We start from the raw sequence: 16,880 nt of genomic DNA, 5'->3' as shown, positions 1-16,880 counted from the left end.
GGAATTCAGCATAGCAACACACTATTGGCTTATTCAAACATCAGCAGAAAAATTACATGTGCGTGCAGGGTGACAGAGTTCTGTGAGTTGTTGACTCAGTTCAGATAGCCCTGTTATGTCCTCACATTCCTCTTTATCTTTAAGGTTAAGCTGTTCCCAGGAATGTTTTAACTACGGGGCATACCCGGGTTTGTTTTTCTTTTTTCTCAGCCCCAGGCAGCCTCTAGGCTCACAAACAACCAGCAATTTCTGAGTACTTTATATGACTTACAGGTCTTGAAATTTCATCTTTCTTTCAGTTTCATCATTCATATGTGTGATGTATTATGCATTCTCAACTGTCAAGACTTTTTTGTAATATGTACCAGATTCTTGCCAGCCTTCCCTCTAAGTTTTACTAAGTAAATTGGCAGAAGATGTTTTCCTACTTTTCCCTTCATATCCTCTGTTCTGCAGTTTGGTACATATTGGAGCTTAGTTTTAATAAGAATTGCAAACTTCCACATCTGTTGCTAAATCTCAGCCTTTTCCTCCCATGTGTATTAAGGAAAGGGAATGTTATTTCTTGATATTGCCTTCGTTTGAATTTATTTGCTTCCTTTAATGGATATTTGAAGTGGGCTAATGATGTATTTCACAAACTAAAAGAAAATGTTCCTGGAATCATACAAGAGTTCTGAGTGTGGAAAATATATGACAATTTGAATATATTACAATTTTAAGGCCATGGACCTAATAATAACTTCTCTAGTAAATATTCAACTATATGATTACATAAAATAAAGCTAGAAGTTGACAGATAATGAAATTAACACATACAGCATGGTGCTTATAAAAGGAGACTAGAGGATTCTTAACTTTGTAAAAACAAAATAAAACAAAACAAAAAACTTTTTCTCTATGGTAGGCAGAATATTCACCCCTAAAGATGGTCTTGGTCTCCCAAATCAATGAAGGGAATGTTGCTATGTGTTATATATACTAAGTTAGGTGTCCCCAAGATTCCAATACTGTAGCTCTGACCCGTTGTGACTATATTTTGAGGACCATCTTCATGGAAGCAATTAAGGTCTCAAGAGTGGGACCCAGATGTCACGGGGCTAGTGAGTCTACTCTCAAAAGAACCCCATTTCCACTCTCACTTTTCTCTCTCTCTTCCCCTCTTATGTGTATAATGAAGAGCTAGAAGGGCCAGAGAAAGCCATGAAGCCTCACCAGAAACAAACCCTAATGATAACTTGATTTTGTCTTTCTAGCTTCCAGAACAATGAGAAAATAAATTATTTAAATATTTTATGGCCATCGCCCGATTCTATTAGATAACAGGAAAGTGTTCAGAAGGATAAAAATGGTGAGCTTGGGCTCAGTCAAGAGCTGAGGAACATAGGTAGCCTACAGGAACAAGAAAATGGATCCTCTCTTCAGCTTCCAGAAAAGTGCTCAGTCCTCCAGAGACTTAACTTTAGTCCAATGAGTTCAACCAGACTTCCAGTTTACAGAACTGTCATATAGTAAATTTGTGTTGTCTCAAGCAGCCAAGTCTGAGAAAATGTGTTGGGATCACAGTAGAAAATGGCCATCTCTTCCAGGACTGAAAGACAAACTGGCTGTACTGAGGATTAGGAGAGAAAAGGAAGATGAGCTAGGTTTGTGACCTTGTATCCCCATCCTCTAGCTCAACATGTGACCCATTGAAAGACTCCAAACTCCCAAAGGGAGGCACTTACTCAAGCCTCGGGTCAGCCACGCACCCAAGAAGACACTGAGACCGGTACTTAAGATGTATTGGGAGTAAGATTTAATATAGCAACGACAAGAAAGCAAACAAAACAAACAAAAAGCACATATACCAGATATCTGGGGTCGGACCTCATGCAGCCTGCAAGGTGCAGAGGAGATCCGGCCCCCAGCCCAAATTTTCACAGGCTTTTATAAGAGGAGGGCAAGGGGGGAGCAGGGCAGGGAAAATACAGTTTTTACGTCACTAAGTGATTCAACCAAGGGTTTTTCCAAAGTGCTTTTGCAACCGCGTCCCACACTTTGGCCATGTACTTGATTCATTAGAACTGAGGTTTTTACTCACACCCTTATCTCAGAAATGTCCCTGGCACAGTCCTTAGTTGGGAGGGGTAGGACTGGGTTCGTTCCAGGAAACCCTTATCTCAGAAATGTCCCCGGAACAGTTTTCATTTGAGAGGGGGTCTGACTCTGGTGTGAGAGTTCAGAATGTACTCTGGGGTGAGAGTTCTGGTGGTCAGTAATTTTCCTCTTTCATTCCCCCCTTCTTTTAGTAAATAATTCTAATCTTAGAATTTCAGATACTGCATAATGCACCAAATGAAAGACTCTATTTTAACATGGGAACAAAAACAGAACAAGAAGCATTAGTAAACAGAACTAGGCAGGGGCCCTTTTAGCGAGGCTTGAGGGTCTGGGCATGATGTAGGTGCACGTAGATCAGATCTCTGGCTGGAACTGGTGAGATGTCCTTGGGGTACCCAGCTCGTTCACTGTCTCAGCTGTTGGGATCCCTGGAGCAATGTTGTCCGCGTACTCAGTCCAATTTTTCCCAGTTGTGACCAGACCACCTGCAAGCCTTTTAACTTAGCATACAGATCATTATTATAACAACATAGGTTTAAACACATCATTTGAGACTATGATGGGCATAGGAGTTTCATAAAAGATCTTAAAAAGAGTAAAACTGAATACGTTTGAATAGGGCATAGGGAAGGAACACCAAGTCTGTGCCAGTCTCCACGATTAATTAATTAAGGTCTGTCTTAGAGTTTTAAACTAATTTATTTTATCTGTCCTGAGCTCTGAGGTCTATACACACAATGTAATTTTTATTTGACCTCTAAATGCTTGGCCACACCCTGACTTACCTGGGCAACAAAGCAGGGCTATTATCTGACACTATTGCTTTTGGCACTCTGAACCTTGGAAAAATTTTCTTACCTTCAATCATGAGGCTACTGCTGTCCGTGTACCAGCTCAAACTCTCAGGCCAAGGCTGATCTGATCTTTACTTGCCGAGGTAAGTAGCCCCCTCTGTTGGTAGATGGTCCCATGGATATGAGCTGCTTTTCATCAACTACTGCTGCTCCTGTGACAAAGCTGCTGTCATCTGTGTACCAGGCAGGCACACCTGGCCAAGGCTGATCAGTCAGATCTCTTCTTGTTCCAGTTTCCTCAGCCAGGACATCAGCACATTGATGTACAGGAGTGGAGTCATCTGCCAAGGAGCAGTAAACTCTGGTAGTGGGTATAGTCACATGCTGACCCAGAGTAAGCTTGTCAGCGTCTTTAACAAGCAGGGCTGCCTTTATGCTGCCAAAGGCTTTTTGGTGTTCCTCAGTCCAGGTGAATGGGACTTTTTCTTTCTGCAAAAGCCCGCCGTCCCCAGAAACTCATGTACTTGGCGCGGGGTGGTGGGGGTTGGGATCAGCATCACAGTCTTTTTTCTGGCCTCGGTGAGCCACCGCTTTTCGTCGTCTCGGCACCTCGGTCTCTGCCTTTAGCCAACCGCAGGGCTTGGGTTAGTGCCAGGAGTTCATGTTTTCCAGAGCATTAGTCAGCCATCGGTCAGGGGGCTGAACCACACTTTTAGGGCATGTGCCAAGTTTTGTCTCAGAGTCAGTTTATCTGCGTCCTTGACCAGAAACCACTATGTGCAGACAAGCAGGTCATCTTACAGTCACCAGGTCTAATTTTCACAAGTATGCCACCGGTCTTTTTCAGGGTCCCAATTTCTGAGTAAGAACCTCTTTGGCAATACTTTTGTTCTCAGTCACATCTAGGAGTCCCAAAGTTGGGGACAACATTAGGGCAGTCTCAATAGCATCTAAGGCCATCCAAGGTTGTTCTTTATTTTTTATACGAAGGGCTGTTTATCTTTTTAATTCAGCAAAACCTGGAATCCACAGTCTGCAAAGGCCTGCAGTGTCCAGGAACCTTTTAAACTTGCTTTGCATTGGTCAGTGGAGGAATATGAAACACAGTCTCTTTTTAGCTGCTTTTAACAGGTAGGCCACCGGTCTCTTTTAAGGACTCAGCCTCTGTGTTAGCACCCCTTCTGCTTTTTCTTTACTTTCAGCCACAAACAGGTGAAGGGTTTGGTCATGAGGGGGGGGCTCCTCTTCTTTTGTTAGGACAGTCTCTCACTCAGTGCTCTTTTTCTTTAACAGATAACAGTAAACACTTTGATCTTCAGCCAAAAGCTTGCTTTTGTTGCCGGGTACTAAGTTTTCTAGCTTCCCTGACTTTTGTGACCAGCATTTCATTTCTCTTATCTTTTTTAGAAAATTTTCTGGCTCCTTATTTCTTACAGATCATTTCTAAGTGCTAGTATTATCAGCAAGTGTCACTTTGCTAGGTTCTAGTCTTTGTCATTTATCTCTCTTTGCTCCTATTTCTTAACTGCAATGGAGATCTCATCTAATGTTTCTCTCTCTATATATATATCTTTTTTGTTCCTCTTTTTTGTCTTTGCTTACTTTGAATGTTATCTAATTATTACATCTATATTCTGTCACTTAGCTTTTTCATAGTTCGACTACCCTGGTTTATTTTTCTGTCTTACAGCACATTTCTGATTCTGACTCTGGTCTCTGTACTTGCCAGCCTCATTTTACTGGTTCCTCTTTTAAATATTTCTCATTTAGAGTATCTTTCTCATTTCAGACCTAATTTTCTTTATCTCTATTTTTACCTCTTTTCACTGTTAACCTATTTCTTTTGAGTCTGCTGAAGCTTTGCTCTCAGTTCTTCTTTGCAGACCTCTATCCTTTTCTTAACTTCTATAACTTTTTATTACCTATTACCTAGGTCAGATTGATGGGACATTTACTAGCCCCACAGACATGAGACCCTCAACAGAGCCTGGCAGTCAGGTGCTCCTTACCTTGTATGTCTCCCTCACCGGAGCTTAGAACAAACTCACACAGCTCAGGGCCGTGCCTGAGAAGAGAAAACACATGGGGCAGAGAAGGGAGGGCAGCTCTATTTGGCTGCACCAGACCACTGATATCTCAAAATGAACACAATTTTTTTCTGTTTACAAGAGACAGGATACAGGGGGCAGGAGAATGAGCCTTTCTCCCACCCAAGAGGCAGGCAAAGGCTGAAAACAAATCCTTTGATGTGAAGAGCTCAGCGCCCGAGTCTCCCCGCTGCGCACCGGAATGCGGCGTAAACTTCTGGGAGTGGCAAACAAACGCTGGCAGGCAGAGGCTGCAATTTAACTATTTAACTACCTGTTAGACACCCTGTGCTCTCTGCACTGTCTTTGGGGAGGGAGCACGCAGCCGGGCCGGCACAAGGGAGTGCGGGTAGACTCTGGGGGGGCAAAAGAGGGACGCTGTAGTCGGCCCCTCCCCAGCTGTGGCAGGCTTCACGGCCACTCCGGGACTGGCAGGCGGGGGCCGGCAGGCCGCTGCACTCACTATCAGCATTTCACAACTCGGGGCACAGACAGCCTCTGCCTCTGCCGTGCCTGCAGAAGCCAGAACCTCAGCGCCACTGCTGCTATCAAAGCCCTACCCGCGCTGCCAAAGCCGGAAATTCTTAGCCCAGCTCTGCATTTCAGAGCTCTTTTGAGCAGTCTGGGACTCACCAGCACTGAGTTTTTTCCCTTTTTTTCCTTTTTTAAAACTATTGCTGACAAATTTTGTCCTGACGTCAGTCCAAGTCTACAGTCGACAAAGGGTTAACACACACACACACACACACACAGTCTTGTCACGTGACACAAACACAACCAGCCAAACGCCACTTTCTGACGGGGTCGGATTTCACATTGACTCTTTTTCCTGATAGGGGTGGGATTCCACATCCACTCCCGCTCTGGCAGAGAGAACTCTCTCTCTCTTTCACTCTGCCAGGCAACAGCCAGGTCTTTTTAACTGTTCTGTACCCTGGGCACTCCTTCCAGGGTCTCCCTTGGAACATCCTTTTTTTGGGGTGCAGATTGTGAGGCCATAGACAGCCGTCCTCTCACAGCCACTGCCAGAATAAACCCACAATCTCAGAATACACAAATGCAGCAGTTCCACACTTACACACCCAGCAGATTGTCCCATTTCTAGAATAATAGCAGACACGACAAAAGCAGACACGAGACTGAGACAAAAAGAAAAAACCAAAGCACGAGGTGGGACTCGAACCCACGATCTCGCAACCTGAAGCACGAGGTGGGACTCGAACCCACGATCTCGCAACCAGAAGCACGAGGTGGGACTCGAACCCACGATCTCGCAACCAGAAGCACGAGGTGGGACTCGAACCCACGATCTCGCAACCAGAAGCACGAGGTGGGACTCGAACCCACGATCTCGCAACCAGAAGCACGAGGTGGGACTCGAACCCACGATCTCGCACCCTGAAGCACGAGGTGGGACTCGAACCCACGATCTCGCACCCTGAAGCACGAGGTGGGACTCGAACCCACGATCTCACACAGAGGGGTCCACTAAGCGTCCTTAGTCCTCCCCTTGTCCTCCTGGGACGTCTCCCAGGGCGCACAGACGGTGGGCACCTGGACACGTCTGTCTATCCACACCCTGCGCTCCTACCCGGAGCGCGGTCTCACTGTGCACATTGCACACTGAGCGTCTGCAAAACCGAAACAGCGATCGCACCAGATACAGAATGGCCTTCAGAAACTAACAGAACACAGACACCAGACCAAAGCAGAACAGTAAATCTTACTTCTGAGCGGGTCCAGGACTTCTGGGTAAACGCGCTGATTCCCGGCCAACGCACCAAATGAAAGACTCCAAACTCCCAAAGGGAGGCACTTACTCAAGCCTCGGGTCAGCCACGCACCCAAGAAGACACTGAGACCGGTACTTAAGATGTATTGGGAGTAAGATTTAATATAGCAACGACAAGAAAGCAAACAAAACAAACAAAAAGCACATATACCAGATATCTGGGGTCGGACCTCATGCAGCCTGCAAGGTGCAGAGGAGATCCGGCCCCTAGCCCAAATTTTCACAGGCTTTTATAAGAGGAGGGCAAGGGGGGAGCAGGGCAGGGAAAATACAGTTTTTACGTCACTAAGTGATTCAACCAAGGGTTTTTCCAAAGTGCTTTTGCAACCGCGTCCCACACTTTGGCCATGTACTTGATTCATTAGAACTGAGGTTTTTACTCACACCCTTATCTCAGAAATGTCCCTGGCACAGTCCTTAGTTGGGAGGGGTAGGACTGGGTTCGTTCCAGGAAACCCTTATCTCAGAAATGTCCCCGGAACAGTTTTCATTTGAGAGGGGGTCTGACTCTGGTGTGAGAGTTCAGAATGTACTCTGGGGTGAGAGTTCTGGTGGTCAGTAATTTTCCTCTTTCACCATCAGTCCTTCTTCTGGGCATGTAGCCAAAGAATGAAATTAGAATGTAGAAGAGATGTCTGCAGTCCACGCTAATTAAAGCCTCATCTATAATAGGAAAGCTATAGAATTGCCTACCTGTTAATGGAGAAAATAAGAGCTGTATGCACAACAGAATATTATACGTATTAAGAAGAAATGAATTTTAATAAATTCTATTAGTTATTAATATGGCCTGGCCTGACCCCTGATAATGGAGGCAGAGTCTTATGGATTTTTTAAGTCAATGATAGCACAATTACTGGGCAAATTACCCCTATTTTTCTACACGCTAGACTACTAACTCTCCAGCTGAGCTCCCCAGGTGTTTGCTGTTTGAGTTTTGTCTAGGTTATCTCCCCTCCACCAGTCCCTCCTTAGGGGGCATTTCATTTGGCCATGTGTTCCTTGTCTATCAAGTCTAATGGAGACCTCTGTTCTCTCTGTCTTCTTTCTCCTCCCTCCTTCTTTTCTCTCCTCTTTCTCTCCCTGTGGTCCCTATCTGAGACACCAGCCCAGTAATTGAAACCCTGTGTATCTCTATTCTCCACAGTAACTGGCTAGGGAACCACTTTTATTTAACCAAAAGCTTTACGTTGAGGAACAAGGTTTACACAACAAAGACTGGTATAAGTGAGAGTCTGCTCCTGGGGGCCAGATGTTGGAGTTCAGAATTTAGCATTTGTATACACAGTACTAGACCAACCCCCAACAAGAAACTGTCATTAGAAACTGTCATTCCATTCTGAGTGGAACTGGAGGACACACTGCTAAACAAAATAAGCCAAAATCAGAGACACAAATACTGTGTGTACTATCTGGGGAAAAAAAAATCTGATTTCATAGAAATAGGGATTCAAAGGGTTGTTTTAGGAGGCTGAGAAAAAAGGGGACAAATGAAGATTTGGTCTAAGGGACAAAGTTCAAGCTAGATGGTAAGAATAAGTGTTGGTCATCTATTGCATGGCATAGTGACTGAAGTGTATATTTGCATATATCAAAAATATTTAAACATTAAAACATTTTAAAAATTAAAACATTTTAATATCCCATCATATAAAAGAAAAATTTGAGCTTGAAATATGACTTGGTTGGCAAGGAACTTGCTAGTGCACAAGTATAACAACCTTACTACATAGTCCCAGCACCCACATACAAAAACCAGGCCTGGCAGCATACATCTATCTGCATTTTCAATGTTTGGTCTTTCAGCCTGAAAGGTTTGGAGCTTGGTGGTCAGCCAGACTACCTGAATGAGGGATTGTCAGGCTCGATTGTAGACTCTATCTCAGAAAATAAAATATTAATGGTGGAGAGATGGCTCGGTGCTGAAGAGCCATCTAGATGAGTTGTTCCAGATGACCCAGGTTCAATCCCCAGCATCCTTATGATTAGCTATGACTCCATCTATATCCAGGGGATGTGGCACCCTCTTCTGGTCTCCGCAGGCACTGCATATATGTGCTGAACATACTTTCATACAAAACACCTAAACACATAAAATTACTGATTATTTTTTTAATTATTTTATTTATTTACATTTTTTAGCCATTGCCTCCCCCTCCCAGTCTCACAGTTCCTCACCCTATTCCTTCTCCCCCTTGCCTCTGAGAGGGTGTTCCCCATATCCACCTTCCCTGGGGCCTCAAATCTCTCCAGGATTAGGTGTATTTTCTCCTACTGAGGCCAGACAAGGCAGAACTCTGCTGTATATGTGTTGGGGGCCTCAGACCAGCCCATGTATGCTGTCTGGTTGGTGGCTAAGTCTCTGGGAGCTCCCCGGAGTCCAGGTTAGTTGAGACTGCTGGTCTTCCTATGGGGTCGCCCTTCCCTTTACCTCCTTCAGTCCTTCCCCTAATTCTTACATATGGGTCCCCAACTTCAGTCCAATGGTTCAGTGTAAGTATCTGCATATGTCTCAGTCAACTGCTGGTAGAGCTTCTCAGAGGACAGCCATGCTAAGCTCCGATCTGTAACACATCATAGCATCAGTAATAGTGTCAGGCCTTGGTGCCCCCACTTCACCCCCTTGAGATGGATCCCAAGTTGAGCCAGTTACTGGACAGCCTTTCCATCAGTCTTCTCCATTTTTGTCCTTGCAATTCTTTTAGATAGGAATACTTCTGGGTCAGAAATTTTAACTATGGGTTAGTAACCCCTTCCTTCCACTTAGGGCCCTGTCTATGTATTGGAGGTGAACTCTTTGAGTTCCCTCTCTCCACTGTAGGGCATTTTGGCTAAGGTCACCCCTATTGAGTTCTGAGAGTCTCTCACCTCCCAACTTTCTAGAGAGTCCCTCCACTTCAATCCCTAGAACCTGAACATTTCCATTCATTCTTCTGGTCCTCTAGGTTTCTCTCCTTTCCCTGCCCTCCAATACCTGATCCTGTTCCCCCTTTTCCTTCCCCTCTCCCACCCAGATCCCTTCCTCCCTCCCTCTTCCCCCTGTGATTATTTTGTTTCTCCTTGTGAGTGGGATTAAAGCATCCTCACTTGGGATTTCCTGCTTTTTAAACTTCTTATGGTCTGTGGGTTGTATCAAGGCTATCCAGTACTTTTTGGCTAATATCCACTTATTAGTGAGTACATACCATGCATATCCTTTTGGTTCTGGGTTACCTCCCTCAGGATGATATTTTCTAGTTCCATCCATTTGCTTGCATGCGGAGCAATTAAAGAAAGACATTTACAAAATCATTGTCCTTCACACACACATGTGCACAGATAAACACCAAAACACATATGCATGCCATGCATATAGATAAATTGATGATACAATGGATATTACATAACCTGAGTAACTTTTTATATAAAAGTCAAAATATCATATCTACTCTGGACCTCCAAAGATTGAAAGTAGAGAAGAATTTCAAGAGCTTGAAATTCTTACAGTTTCACGAAGACCTGCAGACATGCTGATCTGGAGGGCAGAGAAAAGATCTTCAAGGAGCACCAACTATGTCAAAAGTTAGTGGTGCCTAGTGAGGTCATCAGTCATTCCCCTTCTCTGAGTCTGTCAGTAGCATCGAATCCAGCAGTAATGGATGGGTAGCTTGATCCTCTCTTCCATGCATTCCTGATTGGAAGGGTGTCTGTTCTTACACAGACCCAGTACAGGTCTCAGCAGTGCTTTTAGCTCGTTATTGTAATAGCTGTGTCTTGCCCAGAAGATGGGTCTTTCAACAGTCCTTTTTACTATCTTACATATCTTATATTGGGTCTCTACCCTGCCTTCATTCTGTCCAATGTTTCCTAAGCCTAAGAGAAAATGGCCTTGCTTGTAGCTTAGGACTCATGCATCACTTAACTTTTTAAAACAGGATCCCTCCAGGCACTCAGGAAATAGGGCCAACAAATGACAAAGGGGACTCATGAAGCTAAATGATCTGTACACAGAGAAAACAGCCAGTTAAATGAAGAGATAACCCACAGAATGATTGCTTCCAAAGATTAGCCAAAAAAAAAAAATATATATATATTTATATTTATATCACACACACACACACATATATATATACATATATATATATGTATATATATATCACAAAATCTTTAGGTGTAAGAAGGAATGTAGTTCACAAGAATTAACAAGAAAAAGATCTTTGGAATAAAATGGTCTCAGTTTTTAATCTAGATTCTCTTTCTGGTCAATTCTGCACTATTGAGCAGATTTTTTAACTGTTTTTTTTTTAAGATTTATTGATTTATTTTATGTATGATTACACTGTTGCCATCTTCAGACACACCAGAAGAAGGCATCAGATCCCATTACAGTTGGTTGTGAGCCACGATGTGGTTGCTTGGAATTGAACTCAGGACCTCTGGAAGAGCAGGCCACACTCTTAACCTCTGAGTCATTTCTTCAACCCCAGATGTTTTTACTTTTTATGTCTGCTTTATCTTCCCTTAAATGTAGATAATAGCTTCTAAATAAAAACATATACCTGCATACTAAATGAAATTATGATCATAGAAAGCTTACTGCATTCACAAAATGGATGAATAAAAGCCACTGTTACTGCTCCAATTAGTGCTACTACTATCCTTCCTGAGGTTTTTCCCAATATTCCCATATATGCCTCCCTGTCACCATCCAATTCTTCATTAAAGTATTATTTTCTCAAAGAAGTTTTTCTTGATGCACACAGTTAATACAACTAAGTGCTCAATTCCTGCCACTCTCTACTCTATTACTGGGTCTTGATTTCATTACAATATATGCCAATACTTTGTTTTTTATTTATTTCCTACCTCTCAAATAGAATACTTGGCCTACCTGAGCTATGCTGTTTGTGAATTGCTGTGTCTCCAGTACTTGAAAAAGTCTAACATACAACATACTACTTGGTAAAATAATTACTACTTATAATATAATTGAAACATAAATTAATTGATGATACATTTCATGCTTATGCACAAAAGGACAAAACAATCACGTTAATTCAAATTTCCAAATAAAATACTAGTGTTCCCGTTCCTCTTTAAAAAAAAAAAATGGAAAGAGCAGCAATAACAAAGAAATCATGCAAAGACTGGGAACACAATTTTGCATGTCTTTTTAAAATTACATTTATTGGCTGACATGAAAAATGATATCATATACTCATTTCTCCATATGTAATTTTCTCTTCTTGAGGAACTTAGTATCTCAACAGAAGAACATGTAATGATAGAGGAGATGCAAACTTGGTTCATTAACTCAATAACCAGAGATTGCTATTAGCCAAATGTTAGAGAAGGTATAAAACTATAGTAGGGAGGACCACAGGCCTCATCCGGCTGGATCAGCGCCGGGGTAGCGGGAGCGCAGGGTTGCCTGACACCCGCCAGCTACCCACGACCCCCGCCGCAGGATTTTGGGACTGCTGGTGAGTGGAACACAGCTTCTGCTCCAATCCAATTGCGCGGGACCTGAGACTGCATTAGTTAGGGAAGCAGAAACCGGCCTGAGTAGGGCCACAGGCCTCACCCGGCCGGATCAGCGCCAGGGTAGCGGGAGCGCAGGGTTGCCTGACACCCGCCAGCTACCCACGACCCCCGCCGCAGGATTTTGGGACTGCTGGTGAGTGGAACACAGCTTCTGCTCCAGTCCAATCACGCGGGACCTGAGACTGCTCTGGTTGGGGAGAGAGAAATCCGGCCTACATAGGGCCACAACCCTCTTCCGGTCAGAAAAGCACCGGGGCAGCTGGGGCGCAGGGTCTGCTGACACTCGCCAGCTCCCCACAACACCCGCTACAGGATCTTAAGACTTCTGGAGAGTGGAACACAGCTTCTGCTCCAATCCAATTGCACACGGGACCAGAGACTGCATTAGTTAGGGAAGCAGAAAAACGGCCTGAGTAGGACCACAGGCCTCTTCCGGCTGGACCAGCACCTGGGTACCGTCAGCTACCCACGACCCCCGCCGCAGGATTTAGAGACTGCTGGTGAGTGGAACACAGCTTCTGCTCCAATCTTTAAATAGTGACAACGATAACAACTAACCCCAGAGATTACCAGATGGCGAAAGGTAAACGTAATAATCTTACTAACAGGAACCAAGACCACTCACCATCATCAGAACCCAGCACCCCCACTTCGCCCAGTCCAGGGCACCCCAACACACCGGAAAAGCTAGACACGGATTTAAAAGCATATCTCCTGATGATGATAGAGGACTTCAAGAAGGACTTTAATAACACACTTAAAGAAATGCAGGAGAACACTGATAAAAAGGCAGAAGACAATAAAGAGGAAGCACAAAAATCCCTTAAAGAATTGCAGGAGAACACTGCTAAAGAGTTACAAATCCTTAAAGAAAAACATGATAACATAATCAAACAGGTAGAAGTCCTTACAGGAAAACACATCCAAACAGATGATGGAAATGAACAAAACCATACTAGACCTAAAAAGGGAAGTAGACACAATAAAGAAAACCCAAAATGAGGCAACACTGGAGATAGAAACCCTAGGAAAGAAATCTGGAACCATAGATACGAGCATCAGCAACAGAATACAAGAGATGGAAGAGAGAATCTCAGGTGCAGAAGATTCCATAGAGAACATCGGCACAACAATCAAGGAAAATGTAAAATGCAAAAAGATCCTAACTCAAAACATCCAAGAAATACAGGACATAATGAGAAGACCAAACCTACGGATAATAGGAGTGGATGAGAATGAAGATTTTCAACTCAAAGGACCAGCAAACATCTTCAACAAAATTATAGAAGAAAACTTCCCAAATCTAAAGAAAGAGATGCCCATGAACATACAAGAAGCCTACAGAACTCCAAATAGACTGGACCAGAAAAGAAATACCTCCCAACACATAATAATCAGAGCAACAAATGCTCTAAATAAAGATAGAATACTAAAAGCAGTAAGAGAAAAAGGCCAAGTAACATATAAAGGCAAGCCTATCAGAATTACACCAGACTTTTCACCAGAGACTATGAAAGCCAGAAGATCCTGGACGGATGTTATACAGACTCTAAAAGAACACAAATTCCAGCCCAGGCTACTATACCCAGCCAAACTCTCAATTAACATAGATGGAGAAACCAAAGTATTCCACGACAAAACCAAATTCACACATTATCTCTCCACGAATCCAGCCCTTCAAAGGATAATAACAGAAAAAAACCAATACAAGGACAGGAACCACGCTCTAGAAACAACAAGAAGGTAATCCCTCAACAAACCTAAAAGAAGACAGCCACAAGAACAAAATGCCAACTTTAACATCAAAAATAACAGGAAACAACAATTACTTTTCCTTAATATCTCTTAATATCAATGGACTCAACTCCCCGATAAAAAGACATAGACTAACAAACTGGCTACACAAACAAGACCCAACATTTTGCTGCTTACAGGAAACTCATCTCAGAGAAAAGGATAGACACTACCTCAGAATGAAAGGCTGGAAAACAATTTTCCAAGCAAATGGCATGAAGAATCAAGCTGGAGTAGCCATTCTAATATCTGATAAGATTGACTTCCAACCCAAAGTCATTAAAAAAGACAGGGAGGGACACTTCATACTCATCAAAGGTAAAATCCTCCAAGAGGAACTATCAATCCTGAATATCTATGCTCCAAATACAAAGGCAGCCACATTCATTAAAGAAACTTTAGTAAAGCTCAAAGCACACATTGCACCTCATACAATAATAGTGGGAGACTTCAACACACCACTTTCACCAATGGACAGATCATGGAAACAGAAACTAAACAGGGACACAGTGAAACTAACAGAAATTATGAATCAAATGGATCTGGCAGATATCTACAGAACATTCTATCCTAAAACAAAAGGATATACCTTCTTCTCAGCACCTCATGGTACCTTCTCCAAAATTGACCACATAATTGGTCACAAAACAGGCCTCAACAGATATAAAAATATTGAAATTGTCCCATGCATCCTATCAGATCACCATGGACTAAGGCTGATCTTCAATAACAAAATAAATAATAGAAAGCCAACCTTCACGTGGAAACTGAACAACACTCTTCTCAATGATACCTTGGTCAAGGAAGGAATAAAGAAAGAAATTAAGGACTTTTTAGAGTTCAATGAAAATGAAGCCACAACATACCCAAACTTATGGGACGCAATGAAAGCATTTTTAAGAGGAAAACTCATAGCTCTGAGTGCCTCCAAAAGGAAACTAGAGAGAGCACACATTAGCAGCTTGACAACACACCTAAAAGCACTAGAACAAAAGGAAGCAAATTCACCCAAGAGGAGTAGACGGCAGGAAATAATCAAACTCAGGGGTGAAATAAACCAAGTGGAAACAAGAAAAACTATTCAAAGAATCAACCAATCAAGGAGCTGGTTCTTTGAGAAAATCAACAAGATAGATAAACCCTTAGCCAGACTCACTAGAGGGCACAGGGAAAGCATCCTAATTAACAAAATCAGAAATGAAAAAGGAGACATAACAACAGATCCTGAAGACATCCAAAACACCATCAGATCCTTCTACCAAAGGCTATACTCAACAAAACTGGAGAACCTGGATGAAATGGAGAAGTTCCTAGACAGATACCAGGTACCAAAGTTGAATCAAGATCAGGTTAATGATCTAAACAGCCCTATATCCCCCAAAGAAATAGAAGCAGTCATTAATAGTCTCCCAACTAAAAAAAGCCCAGGACCAGATGGGTTTAGTGCAGAGTTCTATCAGACCTTCAAAGATGATCTAATCCCAGTTCTTCACAAACTATTCCACAAAATAGAAACAGAAGGTACTCTACCCAACTCATTCTATGAAGCCACAATTACTCTGATACCTAAACCACAAAAAGACCCAACAAAGATAGAAAACTTCAGACCAATATCCCTTATGAATATTGATGCAAAAATCCTCAATAAAGTTCTTGCTAACCGAATCCAAGAACACATCAAAACAATCATCCATCCTGACCAAGTAGGTTTCATCCCAGGGATGCAGGGATGGTTCAATATACGGAAATCCATCAACGTAATCCAGTATATAAACAAACTCAAAGACAAAAACTACATGGTCATCTCCGTAGATGCGGAAAAAGCATTTGACAAGATCCAACACCCATTCATGATAAAAGTCTTGGAAAGATCAGGAATTCAAGGCCCATACCTAAACATGATAAAAGCAATCTACAGCAAACCAGTAGCCAACATCAAAGTAAATGGTGAGAAGCTTGAAGCAATCCCTCTAAAATCAGGGACTAGACAAGGCTGTCCACTTTCTCCATACCTATTCAACATTGTACTTGAAGTCCTAGCCAGAGCAATTCGACAACAAAAGGAGATCAAAGGGATACAAATTGGAAAAGATGAAGTCAAAATATCACTTTTTGCAGATGATATGATAGTATATATAAGTGACCCTAAAAATTCCACCAGAGAACTCCTAAGCCTAATAAACAGCTTCGGTGAAGTAGCTGGATATAAAATTAACTCAAACAAATCAATGGCCTTTCTCTACACAAAGAATAAACAGGCTGAGAAAGAAATTAGGGAAACAACACCCTTCTCAATAGTCACAAATAATATAAAATATCTTGGCGTGACTCTAACTAAGGAAGTGAAAGATCTGTATAATAAAAACTTCAAGTCTCTGAAGAAAGAAATTATAGAAGATCTCAGAAGATGGAAAGATCTCCCATGCTCATGGATTGGCAGGATCAACATTGTAAAAATGGCTATCTTGCCAAAAGCAATCTACAGATTCAATGCAATCCCCATCAAAATTCCAACTCAATTCTTCAACGAATTAGAAAGTGCAATCTGCAAATTCATCTGGAATAACAAAAAACCTAGGATAGCAAAAACTCTCCTCAAGGATAAAAGAACCTCTGGTGGAATCACCATGCCGGACCTAAAGCTCTACTACAGAGCAATTGTGATAAAAACTGCATGGTACTGGTATAGTGACAGACAAATAGACCAATGGAATAGAATTGAAGACCCAGAAATGAACCCACACACCTATGGTCACTTGATCTTCGACAAGGGAGCTAAAAACATCC

The sequence above is a fragment of the Mus caroli genome, unplaced genomic scaffold, assembly GCF_978045245.1.
Source record: "Mus caroli unplaced genomic scaffold, Mus_caroli_1 scaffold_3, whole genome shotgun sequence".
NCBI classification, from domain to species: domain Eukaryota; kingdom Metazoa; phylum Chordata; class Mammalia; order Rodentia; family Muridae; genus Mus; species Mus caroli.
This window is presented reverse-complemented; position numbering follows the sequence as displayed.